Source organism: Silene latifolia, unplaced genomic scaffold (genome assembly GCF_048544455.1).
Source record: "Silene latifolia isolate original U9 population unplaced genomic scaffold, ASM4854445v1 scaffold_296, whole genome shotgun sequence".
Lineage (NCBI taxonomy): Eukaryota > Viridiplantae > Streptophyta > Magnoliopsida > Caryophyllales > Caryophyllaceae > Silene > Silene latifolia.
Genome location: NW_027413233.1, coordinates 117,372 through 133,032, shown reverse-complemented (window position 1 = coordinate 133,032; position 15,661 = coordinate 117,372). Strand labels below are relative to the sequence as shown.

General features: G+C 37.0%; 1 pseudogene; it reads right to left on the bottom strand.

The window, feature by feature from the left end:
- Window positions 1–1,517: 1,517 nt before the first annotated feature.
- On the bottom strand, window positions 1,518–14,584 carry LOC141639194 (choline/ethanolaminephosphotransferase 1-like; annotated as a pseudogene).
- Between the last annotated feature and the right edge of the window lie 1,077 nt (window positions 14,585–15,661).

Here is a 15,661-nt window from a genome sequence, read left to right as displayed (position 1 = left end):
CGACCATACACCCGTCGACTTCGAGGATGAAATCAACTCTTTCAGTGTACGAGGTGCTAATTCATTAATTATCGTGATCACATTTATCATTGAAGAAACAGATTTTAAGCCCGCACAAAATTGTGTATCATAGAATTAATTCTCTATCTAGTCTAATACGGAGTAATCTTGCGACTATATGGGATCCCGTCAAGTACGAGAGGACAAAGCAAGGCAAAGATGGAACCAACATTGCCGACACAACTCCAATCGGAGGTCGCATGCCGATGAGCAACCCCTGGTCCTAACCGGTCTTTGATACCACTACTACACATTCTCGTACAGGCGTGAGAGGATCTTGGATTGGTCTAGGACCGATAAACAAACAACTACAAATCCTTGTGCAGCTCGAAAAGTGTAGCTTCTAGACAAAATAAATTTATGGGTTTCCATTATCGTCTCATTTCAAATTCTACCTGATTGCTAATGCTACGATGAGAGCAAAGGTACAGACTAGCTTATGCATACATACTAATAAAACGATGCCGTTTGCGGCAAAGAAAACGAAGCAAGCTAGCGATTAAAGCACCTAAATCAAAGATCAAGATCTACTCGGATAAGGCCTGAATTTTTCGCCCAATAATCGACTCAATTCGCTCCCACAAAATGAGAGTAACATCCTCTGGAAGTCGACCATAATTTTAACTAATTGAACCCAAAGAACGAATTTCTCAAACCCTAATTTCACAAATTCAACAAATTGACGATGCAATTAAAGCAATTAGGGATTATAAGACACCTGAAATTGGAGATATGATGCCAATTTATCCCTCCTTGAATCAATTAGAACACTAGCACACTCGAATTGGAAGCAATAGTCACGTAGAAATCAACTCGAAGCGAAGAAATCGGAATCGAAATTGTGACAACAAATAAGATTGATATGGATTCGGTTTATCGCGGTGGTCGCCACAAAGGGGGGACGACGGAGGTGGAGGTGAGGATGGCATTCATCACAGTAGTAAGCGACGGAGCTCGGACATTCGGTGCTGGTAGAGGTGTGTGTCACAGTAGGGGATGATGGTCGAAGAGAGAGGGGGGAAAATTGGGAAATGAATTTGTTTGGAGGGGTTAGGGGATGCGCGTCGACTATTCTATTAGATTAAGGTGGTTCTCACGGTTCTCATTATATGGGTGGTTCTCACTGGATCCCGACCCTATATATATATATATATATATATATAGATAGATAGATAGATATATATGGATTTGTGATTTTTATTCTTTCAACTTCCAATATATAGGCCTTTTTGTGAAAGAGGACTTATATTAGGGTAAGGTACGAAGGAATAATAATTCCCGGACTTTAATTAAATTAATCGAAACCGATCCATCACGGTGTCCTCTTTTATATTAAAGTCCCTTAATATTTAATATGAATTTAACTTCTATTTAAACCCGAAACACACAGATCCCTCGAATATTATTAAATATTCTAACACAGGTATTGTTCACAATTTCAATTAATGATTCAAGTCAGCTGACTCAAAATCTATATTGAGAATAACTGAATAAGGCTTTGCTGCTATCGTTGTTATCTTAAAATGGCATGCCATTGAAATTCAAAGGCTGTTGATAGGTGTAAACAAAGTTATACCCAAACTAAACAATAGAGCCCTTCTGCTTGCTTAAGTTCAAAACATTACATAATGAACCCCAAATAAAGATTAAAACAAGATGAGGGCACTTCATCTCCAACAGCTAGATATCAAACAAAATACCAAAAGAGATTTGCTAGCGATCCACAACATTGGATGGAGCGGAAAGGGAAGCACACCAAGCATTTACTGAAGTACAAGGATTGGTGGCAATCTGCAACATCGCAATGAGACCGAAAGGAAGAAACCAAGCGTTTCACCTTATCTCATGCTTCTTTCCTTGTGATCCTACAAGTCATAAAAAGAAAAAACAGAATATTATGGTGCCGTGACAGGTGCAAAAATGCAGTGTCCACAGATATTATTTGCTCTTCCTAGTAACATCCAAATCATCAGAAACAGTTGAACCAAAATTAGAAGGGTAGTATCAGAAATACATGCGGGATTCTAGACAAAGTGGGTGATCTCAACTTGTTTGCTTGAAAGTGGAAACTTTAATGAGAGGAGCATGTTGTAATTATGTTAATTGGGATCTTCATATCATGTCATGTACTCATTCCTCACACTAGAGTACTAGTCACCTGGACATAGTGACACTTGAACACTTCATTGTGAGCGAAAACACTAGGCTTTACGTTAAGAGCCAAGTCCGGCACTAGGATACAAACCTATGTCGACTTCTCTTAGCCAAGTCTCGTAACATCAATCACACGTCACCTCTCCAATCAGCTTCTAACTAAAGTACTAAACAATACTCCGCCAAACTTATCATAAGCTGATTCTATCATCGAAATCACAGGTATGTAACTCTTACCGACCGAGCATCATGCACTGTTCGTGTACCTGATGTCTCTCTTTGGGTACCGATTCCTATATTTTTAAAACTCCTGTGGCCAAATGGCTAAGATAACATGCCGTACTTCAAGTCTAGAAATTAATTGCAACTCAGAATATCACAGATTTAGCCAAAATAATGTGCAATGAAGCTACACATACCACACATACGCGCAATTTCAGTTATATCTAAGATAAACTGGTACAGCCAGACAAAGCAAATAATGTTACCTGAAACAGCTGATCCCCAATGCTGTTGTGATTTCGTGGATGACTGATGTCGCAAAGTGCAAGTAGAGAGCGGCTGAGCATCAAAACAGAAAACCTCACCAAGTATTAGTACAGATTTTGAAGACAATTCATGAAAAGATTAGCATTTAGGCTGACCAATGGAGCAGTTATTTTTTGAATTTGGTTTTTGGTTTGTTAATGGCTCCATATGGGTGGTGGAGATTTTTTTTTTTTTTTTTTTTTTTTTTTTTTTGTGGCAAGGTAAGAAAACTAGATTGATCCTCTAGGTCTAGGGTACGACCAACCTATCTCATCCTTTCGGAGATTTAGTTGGTCTCGCAATAGAATGATATTAAACTGTAAATCATGAGACAAATTGTTAGCAAAAATGCATTTTCAATTATATCTATAAACTACTTATAAACATACAATGATCAGGAAAGGAAGCACAACCATTCCAATGAACTACAATCACACCAAAACGTTTGGAAGCAATAAAGGTACACAAACTTGCTTGTTTACACAATTTCTCCATATTCCAGAATAAGATTAAAAAAAATAGTCTTAGTTAGAAATTTTATTCTTCTCATTTAAATTTAATGTTCAAATGGCAGCGAAATCAAACACAAAGTTTCAGACATTTATAGTCATCAAGAAAACTTTCTATATCCTATTTAGGAACCTAGAATAAGCAGGAAATCAAGCACGACAATTTCACAATCACACTGAAACTCTTGGAAGCATTACAGGTACACATGCTTGTTTGCACAATTTCTCCAGAATAAAATGATACTCCGTAAGAAAGAAAAAAAAGTTATTTGTTAAAATCTTAATTCTTTTCGTTTTAACTTTAATGCTCAAATGACAGGGAAATCAAACACATATTCAGACGATTATAGTCCTCAACAAAAATTTTAGATGGATAAAAGCCATATTCATTTTGTTGAGCAACTTCACCAAACCACTATAACAATTAACAGAGATGAAAAAACCAAACTGACGGTCAAAATTAATACATTATGCTCGTCATAGACTTTGAAGTAAAAGACTAAATACAATTAAACATCTCACAATGATAAGTCACTTTCCCATACCTGTAAATGCACAATAACCAAGAAGCACCAACACCTCATCAACCAACGGAACTCTGAAAACAAAAATACATGGAGAATCAACCAACTAAAAGAAATGAACCACTTCCACCAATGAAACAGCGGAGCGCAGAAATTGGAACAGACCCATAACTTACCCATCATTCAGTCTGGCAGTCAAAGTGTTCGCAATGGCCAAAGGCAAATACAGCAGAGACTGTGAAGCAAACAGTAACAAATTAAAAAGATAGTGGATTCAAAGAGGCAAGATCGAAGTCAAGCCACAAAAGGCCAAAAAGCAATACTCAAAATTAACTAATGCTCTAGCAGCACTGCAGTCAATCTCGCATCAAACACCTCCAAGCACATTGATGGTTTGATTTAAGGGAAAACTAACAAAATTCAATGTACTTTCCTCTAAATCTGCCAAACAAAAGTGTCATTTGCTCTTTTGGCCTTGCCAACATCTCTATTATACTACCACCAGTCCAAACACAAAACAATTTTAATCCCAAAATGAATTGAGATAGCTAACATTCTTCTATTTTGAGGAGCTGTCATTGTGAGGTATAGTAACAGCTTCCCCTCAGTTCCAAAACAGAAGCACATTGAACGAGCAATGAAAGGTAAAACAATAATAACAAAAGGATGGGGAAAAAAGGAAAAGAGGGAAAAAAAAACGTAAACAATATATCGAAATAAACAAATATTGTGACTTGGTACAAGAAAAGGGAACTGGTAAGAAATGAGCACAATAGAGGAAAAAAGTGTAGATAAGACAGTTTGAAGACTTTAAAAGAAATGATAAAAACCATTCAAAAGACAACCAAGCAGCGATTTAAAGAGGAAAAGGGTGTAAAGAGATTAAGAGCAATAAGTATTACAAAATACCGATAAAGAGGACAACAAAGATATTAATACTAAAGGAAAACAAATGTCAACAAACAAAAACAGACACAAAATAAAGTCAAACACTCGAATATTCCTCTGCATGAATTATATCCATCCAGTCAGCCACTCAGCCATCTTCCCAAGATACCAGCACCATAATTTCTAATTACCAAGTAAACTTGTCACTTTTCAATCCCCCTTTTTTAAAAAAAAAAAAAAATTAATTACAATCTTATGACTTCTCCAATCTTCAAGCCTTCTAACTAATGCAACAACAAGAACATTACTCAAGTGCCTTAAGGGCTCCCACAAATTGTGGGGCAGGGGGGGCGGAGGTGGATCGGATGTATGTCACCTTACCCTTGTGCTAGCAACACAAAGAGGCTGCTTCCAAATGACCCAAGATGAAAGTTGCGTCGAGAACTGCATAGAATGACTGTGACTTCACAATCAAAAGAAGTGTAGCCAGTTTAGTGAGTCATTCCGCTTTATTTCATCATAATCTTTAATTCCAGTGGAATTTGGAAACAAGCCTTCTAACTAATGCCTCATGAAAATCTTCATTTCACGGAAGAACTTTTGAACAGTCAGCCATGTAGCTAACAGCGTACATTTGTGGGGAACTATCCTAAAACCTGTCTGGGGGTAAAGACAAGCCACATCAGAAAAACAGCAAACAAAGACATCTTCAAAAGGCCCGCATCATTTAATTTTCAGAACATGGTTTTATATGTCGTTGAGAAAACACACCATGCACATGTTAGTTTTCAGGCCCTTTGGCTCATCACAAATGTGTGATAAAATCATCCTTCCCTGCCAGGACATAACATAAAGTCAGCGAATTTTCAAATGATTGAACAAGTTGAGAATTAATACAAAAATAAGCCAGTTACAAATAATTTCAGAAATCAAATAACCACATAACCATTTACTTACCACAAGGAAACCAAATGCAAGTCCAGTCCCAGCAACAACTAGATGGGGATAGGTGCCGATCAAATTAATCGGAGACAAATAGTCCCTGTACAACCATTAATGTTACTATAAATAACAATGGATTCTAACCAATCTTAAATACAATTAATTAACAGAGAAGAGAACTATACCAGGCAAGGACTCCAAGTAAGAGCACAGCAAAAGGATAAAGCTGACACCATTAATGACAAAAGTGAATAGCCAAATTACATCATAGAAAGTAAGAGATGAGAATAAAAGTGGAAATGGGTACCATAGCTAATGCTAGCATCATACTTCCCTTTCTTGACTTGACAACACGATGAACATTTTGTATGCTGCAAAAAGAGAGTTAAGATTGGTGAAATATGAGGGTTCAATGTCACAATCAACAAGGAAAAAAAATGCAAACATCAACTATATGACAACTTGCAATAACTTGTGAGGTGTGCTAAATGTCGTTGACAAATTACTAACATACTCCTCCGTCCCATTCATTCGTTTTAACTTTTTTATTCATTGTGAGGGTACTTCAATCAAAGGAAAACAAATGATAAGGACCGAAGGAGTAGTCGCCTTTTTGTCATTATATTTCCCACCCTACCGCTTCCCCTTTCTCTCCTCCACTTTCACTCATAGGGTAAAATTTGCGTCCCTGTTTAACTTGGGACGTGAATTTTTGTTCTCCTCCCTTTTTTGTGTTCAATTCCACTTGTTAGTGATCAATTCGTTCCTAAACCAAGAACGGAAATTAATAACGTGATTAACGACTTTTTTATTTATAAAAAAAAAAAAAAGAAAACCTCTAAACTATCATTTAGGCCTTAAAACAAAATTGACATGTTATCGTTTTAAATTTGCGTCAAATTTGAAGTAGTAGTTGTTAGTTTTACCGTATGTGCTGTTAATTCCTGGTTTTGACTGAAGAACAAATACAACATTAATTAGCAAAACTGAATTTCAGGGGGAAAAGGGATAGAAAATTCACGCCCAAACCTAGGCTAAAGCGTGTAAAATCTACTCCTGAGGCTCGTGCATGAATTTTCCATGTGCAGTTCTAGGTTTGGACTTGATCCACATCTCAACCTAGGTTTGACCATGGATTTTCCACATCCACCCTAGGTTTAGCGTGAATATTCCACGTCCCAGGCTCTTTCAACAACAACATCAGAGCCTTAATCCCAAGCTCTTTATCAATTTTTTTTTTCAATATTCCACGTCCTAGGGGTAGAGGGAGACCGAGACAGACATGGTTGAGAGTGATAGAGCACAATATGAGATCTTTTTGGGATTAAGGCTCTGATGTTGTTGTTGTAATGACTTGAAGTCTCGTTGGTAATCATCATCTAGGATAAACTCAAGTTATTCATATAATAACCACAAGAAATGGAGTGAGTGGAAGTATGGGAGAGAGAGGGGCGGGAGTAAAGACCTTAGTTTGAGAAGGCACAAGATGCACTGAGGCGATGGGGAGTCCCAACTCCCAACTCTCAAGGCTAGGAGGCACAAGGCGCGCGCCTTATGGATACGAGGTGCATTGATTATCAAACGAACAATTATATTTTTAAAGAGAGCCAACATGGATTTATAAGCGGAAATTAAGCATTAGGTAGAGAAGAGAAGGAAAAAATAACAGAATTTGGAAAAAAAAAAAAAAAGGATTTAATAGAAATGCGCTTCAAGTGCACCTTGATGTGCCTCACTAGACACTAGTTGTGCCTTGGGCGCTCATTTTACTAAGGTAAAGACGAAAACGGTGTCAAAAAGGTGACAACATAAATAATCGACGACGTTTAATAATTGGGCAACTTAATTCTTCCAACACTTTCGTATAATAACTTGCTGCACAAATGACCAAAAGACAAATTTAAAGTGCCAAAAATGTGCACGCATGAATCGAGACACATTCCTTTGTTTGCGACGTCTAGAGCATCATAGATTAGTCGGGATAAGCATAATGAAATGTAAAGCTGAAACTACGGTTAATCCATGATGCGAAAAACAAGACTCCAACAAAGTTCTACATTACACCAGAAAAATAAAATAAAATAAAATAAAATAAAACAAAAGCTCACTTGAATGTAAGTGTTGGTATCACAAAAAAATAGTCATCGATACAAAGATAGCTTGAGAAGTTGGGATCCCTGAATAGGGTCGTGAAATATTAGATTCTTAACACATGCAATCAAAAGGAACATGTAGAGTATGAGCTACAACCAATCAATCCGTGATACAAGAAAGGTAACTTAACAGGAAAGTAGAAGCCAACTAAGTAATAGCTAAAACAAAATAGAAATGGGATTGAGCAGAAAACCCTATCAGGCAACCTCCAATTTCACTTGAGCTTAGAATTCTCAACTCCTTACCCCTGGGATAGCATATCGACAGAATGCCATCATATGATTTTCCAGTTTAATATTCTTAGGTCTCAACAAGGCGATTATAATTTTTACGGATACCAAGGGCCTAAACATTAACTTTCGTAGTGGTTTTGCACAGGTTAGATAGTCAGCTCAAACGTCAAATACCCATCAAGAGCAAAGGTATATAAGGTAAAAGAAAAAGAGACTTCTAAGCAATGTTGGATTTCTCACCGACCTTACTTCTGCGTTGCTATAGAGCAACACAGAGGTTGCTCCGATCTTCCGGATGAACCAACATGAAAATCGCACAGAGATTTGTGGATTTGCGTCAAATGACTGCTACTTCACAATAAATCAATAAATAAACTAAAAAAATGTAATTTGTTTGGTGAGCTAGCCACTTTGCTTTACTCCGTAATTAACAAACACAAGAGAAATAGAAAATGTCCTATCAATTACTCACCAAATAAATATGGTACCCAATTCAAAAATGGAAATGATGCTCCAAAGTGCTGAGCCCACCAATGAGCACCTGAAAACCAATAAGATTGTACACAAGAGTACTAATGACCACCATTTATACATCAAATACATGAATAATCGACAATCATCCAGGATCAATTAGTAGTAAGATGTGGCCTCTTGACAAAACGATGATGTTTAAAAGGCACTTAACCTTCCCATTGTTCAACAAAAATTGTCCGAAATTGACAAACTGTTGGCATACCTACAAAGGCTGTAAAGAAATGAGCCACGTAGATCAGCATCAGCCCCTCAGTTGGTCCATTGACAACAGGAAGAACTAGTGTGTTGGTGAAGAAGTCAAGGTTATATAAGCAAAGCAAAGTCAAGCCGCCAGCTAAGTTTCAGATTTCAACAGGATAAAGACGAGAAAAATTGAGAGAATTAGGGGAGGTTGAGGGTCGCAGGAAAGGGAGAATAATCATCTCCACTGTAAATGTTTGTTTCACCACTTTTTCATTTGTTTTGCCCTGCCCTTACCCTCTAGCCACTCTACGCCAATTTCCCCACCCTTTCAAGGTAACCTGTTCCCTTACCAGCCACTAACCCAACTACCAACACCCACCCAACTTTCTCTCCCACCACCACCTCTGAAATATCAGAGGTGGGGAAGGGGATTTCGGGAGTGGGGGAGGGGTTTTTTTTTAAGGATGGGCCTTTCGAAGGGAAAGGGCGGTAAAACAGGGAAGGAGTGGGGGAACCACCCGATGGTGAGGGTGTCACCAACGCTTGTCGTATGGACGGGTGGTTAGGTTGAGTGGTTTGGTGGTGGCTGTGGGGTGGTTTAGTACTAATTGTTGAGTCGTTTTTATTCCCTTTCCTGATTGTTTTCCCTTCCTCCTACGCAAACAAATGCACCCTAATAATACACGGACAAGGATATTAGACGGTACATAGGGAAATTAGGGACAACAACAACAACAACAACAACAACATCAGAGCCTTAATCCCAAAATGATTTGGGGTCGGCTGACATGAATCATCCTTTCGAACCGTCCATGGGTGCACGCACGCCTCAAAATGCGAATAAAAAAGGGAAGATAAAAAACAAAAGGGAGAACGAAAATGTAATGGAAAGTCAAGGTGAACTTAGGGGTTTTAAAATCGAATTCCGTCTTTCTTTTATAAAAACTTAAAATTTAAATCGAGAGAAAAGATTAAAACGATTTTTAAAAACCGAAATAGAGTTAAGGATCCGGAATGAACCAGGTAAAATCTATAAGAAAGTGGTTGTTGAAAAAGTGTGTAATAAAGGGGAGAAAAATAAATAAATTAATTTCTTTAAATTAAATAAATAAATAAAAGCACTAAATCACAAAAAAAAACATCAAATACTAAAAATCCACATGTATCCTTTCCCTCCATTGTGCCCTCTCCGTCACCATACTCTCCTCAAGCCCCATAACTCTCATATCATGCTCTATCACTCTCAACCATGTCCTCTCGGTCTTCCTCTCGCCTCTGGGACCTTTTTCTCGTTCTCCAAGTCTCCACCTCCTAATCCGGTGCGTCCATAGGTCTCCTTCTCACATGGCCAAACCATCTTAGTCGGTTTTCCATCATCTTGTCCTCTATTGGCGCCACTTTAACCTTTTCCCTAATCACCTCATTCCTTAACCGATCTTTCCTTGTATGTCCGCACATCCACCTCAACATGCGCATCTCCGCCACACTCATCTTTTGAATGTGACAATGTTTCACGGCCCAACACTCGGAGTCGTAAAGTAGGCGAGCCTAATTGCCGTGCGATAAAATTTTCCCTTTAATCTTTGGGGCATATCTTTATCGCATAGAAACCCCAAGCACTCTTCCATTTCAACCAACCCGCTTTAATTCGTGAGCCACATCTCCGTCTAACTCCCCATCTTTTTGAATAATAGATCCTAGATATCCAAGAAATCAAACCTCAACAACATTCCCATCAAAAATAATACTCCCCGCCTCTGTCGATCTCAACCCCGCCACCTTAGTGAACTGACACCTCAAATACTCAGTCTTACTCCCAGAAATTAGGGACAATAAAGAAAATTTTATAAAGATATACCACTCATAAGAGTCAACCACACGGATGATCTTGATAAATAATTTCCTTTCTAAATCATTAATTTGTTATGGACGAGTTATATAAACTAAGTAAAGTCGTTGACATCAATAAGTTATGTACATAATATGGAAGGTAGATATCTCATATTGCCAAAACAGAGAAACAGATCACATACTGTAAGTAGTTAGATATCTACACTGAGACAATGTAAACGATAACGTAGCAGTGTCTAATCACATACTTCTCCCACGTAGCGCCATAAAATGGGACCGCAGCAATCACCCAAAACCGGAAAGTTGACCTTCCACACATAGCAAGACTCCCAAAAGCTAGAGCTTCAAGTCGAGAATTTAAATTAATCATTTTTATAACTAGCTTCACCGCATGTAAAAGTACTCAAATCGAACACACATACCGCACGACAAGAGCATCACATCCTGTAGCATGAAATTAAAATTGTCAAGAACATCATACTATTATAATGAGATTTAAGATTTTACTTTAATGGATGGCATTTAGAAAGGACATGGGCAAAAATACATTTAATTTGAACTAATATCACCAACGTCAAAAAGCTCGCCCAGAGCTCGCCACTAATATAAACAAGAACAAGAAATCACCGTGGTCAAAAAGCTCGCCCAAAGGACTTGAGGAATTTGTGCGTCTTGCCTGCTTTCCATCAACTGCATCGAAAGTCTAGGGTGCAAAAGATAATATAAGCCATAGAAATTCAAAGAAAATGTAAGGAAATTGCAAGGAAGAAACCAAACCAAAGCGTTCGGAATTACGTCAATTTTGAAATACAAGTGTCCACAATTACTAAATGCACATAACTACCAAGTTTCAATTATATTATCAAAATTATATTCACATTAAACAGAAAGTGAGGAGGAAACAACGCTCTCATTTCTGCATCAAAAGCAAAGAAGAGTGACCGACAAACAGATGCTAGATATTACCGAGCATGCCTCAGAGTAAATTGGAGTAAATTGTAGTTGTGAACAAATTAAGCAATTATCCTTTAACTGATTTGAAGCCACCCTCCACCCACCCACACACACACACACTTTGTTCCCTCCTACCTTTTCTTTATTCTTTCCGGTTTTTTTACCTAGCTAACTATTTCGCCACCCTCAATCGAAGTCTATTGGTCTCCCGCAAACCAATTACAATTTTGCTCAAAGAAGATTGTCTTGGCATAAGTCATACTTATTTTTACTGTATTCCTCCTCCGAAAAGCTTTACCTAGAGACCTATATCTTCTTTTCCCACCCCTTCAAAATGAGCCTCATCGGCAAATAATCAGAAGCTTCTTGCCAATAATTTAGTATATATAGGATGAATCTAGAGCATAAATTCATAAGCTAACATTATCTATGTCAAGGCCATAAAATATTAAAATTATAATTTTGATTACCAAACAAATATCACTTGATGCATATAGAATTTCAACCCATCTAACTAATAAAACATCAGCAGTTAAAAAGGAAAAGGCGTCACCAATATATATACAATATACCCACATGAAAGTTGAAGTTTGATATTCTGGTCAATAAAACAGATTTGACAACAAAGAAAGAGTGCAATATAGTGATAACATCACTTGCCGACAAAGAAGCCCTCATCAAAGAATGTGATTGGTAATGAATGTGAATGAAAACAGAATATTAGTCATAAGGAACAGGAAAGAGCATTGGCCATAAGTATGGGTGAAGTAAGGAGTAACATACGATTAAAAATTCAATAAGCATGACCCTAAATACATAAGAGGTAGCCTTTGGCAATAAGAGAAACAAACCTGGTACAAAAAAAGCAAGAGCCCATGCATGAAATGAACCCATCGTGGTGGAGGTGAATCTAGATGAGGTGAATAAACCTGAAATAAGTAATTTTAGCTACCGAGACAAAAAAAAAAAAACATATTTTAGAGAACCTTCATTGCACTATTACAATTCTACATTCCTTATGTGAAGCAAGAGCTTTAGAATGACATAAAACAAACTCATATAAATGTCACTCACTCATGGTATTTTTCCAAAGACCTTAATATCTATATAGTTCAATTTGTGTGGAGAAGAAAAAACAGAAGGACAACTTAAGCTACAAGTCGCTAAAACTTCAGCAAAAGCATCAAGGCATGTGTCGTAATTACAGTTACTGATATTGAAGAAGTTCAGAATAAAATTCTTAACATAATTCTGAAACCCTATCCTTTCAGTTTCTGCCTAAGGTACCCACTCAACTATCACACTATTAGTTTGTCTCATTTCCTTCGCTCTACAAATCCTCTGCGCCTCCACAACCTCATGTCAAAGGCTACAGAAAAAGCCTCCCTGTCTATTTAATTTGTGCTTCCTCAAGTCATTCACTAATCTGAACAATACTACATGCATATTCCTTGCTTTTCAATACTCCCCTACTCATTGTGATATATTCCTGATCTCTCTTGCACCTTCAGTCTAAGTTACCTCTCATTATATCCTGGAATTCTTATTCACCATTCTAAATGAGAAGCTCCCATTCCACCACAGTCAACCCATTTAAAGGCTTTATAATAATGAAGATGGAAAAACTTTTTACTTGATTACCATAATCGCTAATTTACTTTTAAATTGAATGTAACAAACAGGATTGGTAACATCATACACATCCCGTATTCACATCTTTCCTAGCTGGCTAGCCGGAGTAGCCGCCACTTATTCGCTGCATTTTACTATCATCAATTGCTAGAATAAAATGATTTCACACCCATATTGGTTAACTAGCATTCCTAAGTCAGCTTTTGACTTATCTTGTTGAGCTCAACCATTTGTGTGGGTTAAGAAAGGACGAGGATGCGTGCAAATAATACACTTTTCAGGAACCCTAAGCCTTTGTCTTTCCTCAAGTCATAAACTAACCCGTCATGTTCAAACTTTAATGAAGATTTTGTGGAATCAAGATCTATATACATTCTTAGCTGCTCTCTGATTAGCTACCAGCCTAACATTCACTAAGCAGACTGAGGTTAAAAGAGAAGTACAGGCTCAAATGCCTTGGCTTTCCCAACATTTGTATACCAATCGAGATTACAAGACTGCTTAACATGATAAATTGATAATGTTGCCAAGGCAATTCGAAATATCTCTCCGATAATTTGTATAATGTCTTCAAATCAACACAAGATGCATCTTGCTATATAGTCTAGTATAGGCAGTGTTGCAAATATGTAAAAGCTACTGTAACATATTGCAACACAAATTAAGAATACAGTAAAGATTTAGTGATTCCTTCACTTACATATCCAAGCAATGCAGACGTCGATAAAAACATGAACCCTATAAGTGTTATCTGCAAGAGGCATAACAAAGAACATTACCACATTTGGACTTGGTATTTTATAGGAAGGTAACAAGATTAATTGGACCTGTATGCATTCAAAAGAGGCATAACAAAGAACATTACCACATTTGGACTGAACAAATGTCCCCAACCAGCGTACACGAACCCGGAAAATAAAACAAGAAGAATCAGCAACTCTAAATTGGAATCAGTAACAGAAACAGAAATTAGAGAAAAGAAAAAGGAAAAATGGAAAAGTTACGGCATCCAGAGTGGGAAAAAGGTAACGAATCTGGTCCAAAAGGGCTGTAGAACATATTTAGCAACATAGGAGTGATCGACACCGCTATATTTGTGTTTATGCAAAGCTTTAACACCGTGCGCACCAATATAACCCATACTTAACCACCAAACCACCTGTAGACATCAATAAAAACAAATGAATTAAAAGTGAGCTTGCAATTGCTATCGAAACCCTGATCTATTGTTACATGAATTAAAAATGAGTGGATTACATTTATTTACAAAAACATCATCATCCCTAGATTTAGATTTGGATGTATAAACAATTGATTGATTGATTGATGAATGAAAAGAAAACAAAACATACCAGGTGTAGCAATAAGAATGAAGACGAGAAAATGGAGTAAATAGGAGCATAAATGTAACCGTGAAGGAAGGTAGGTTACTGTAGATATGAAGTACTCCCTCTATTCTTTTATATATATATATACACGACTTTCTCACATTTTGAGACATCCCTTCTCTCTTCAATATATCTTAAAATAGAAGACTAAATATTATGATATGTATACTCACTAGTTTAAAACCTGTGCAAAATTGCACGAATATATATGTCAAGATACAGCTCACCCACGATAAAGGTACATGTGAGTATCCCACATTGGAAAAAGAGGAGAGAGTTGTCTATCATATAAACCAACGAGTTACTCCACCCATTGTCAATTGGTTTTGGGATGGAACCTCCTTGGACTTATAAGTCGGACTCTCTCTCCTCCATACGGGTACGGCTAAGTTTTAAACTCTTAAAATGTAACATTATATTAGTTGAATTTGACAAATAGAAAATAATAATTGGAGAATTCTTGTAGCTATGAATTATGATTATGAATTCTCGAGCATGGAATGTACAAAAGAGTTGTGCTTCATTGTAAAATATTGTGATATTCTACGGTGTACCCCTGAATTTTTCGGTTTTCCATGTTGTACCCCTTCTTTTTTTAATTCTACATTGTGTCCCTAAACTTCTTACTTATTTCTCTATCATAACTTCGTATAACTGTTCATTAACTTTATCACTATCAAACGACCGTACTTTGACCTTTATTATGACTTATGAATGTTGTATCACCATTATATATGAGAAACATCACAGATCACTTTTAATAAGCACCAACTACTATTAAAAACATCTGTTATGATTCATGACATGATAAAGGAGATTTTTTGAACTTTTAGTTAGTTTCGTATACTATTTCTTGGGCTAATGATTAATTCAACGAACTAATAAGTAAATGAGTAGGCTATCGAGTAATTGAAATGATAAATAGACGATTTAATAGGTCGTTTAAGAAACTAAGTTAGCAATGACAATAAATTAGGTCATGGTATAGACTAATGTATAGAGTTTAGGGGTACACCATAGAATATAAAAAAAGGAGGGATACAACGTGAAAACCGAAAACCACGAGGGTACACGGTAGAATAACAACTAATTTTTCTTAAGATGGAACGTGCTTCAGTGTAAAATAT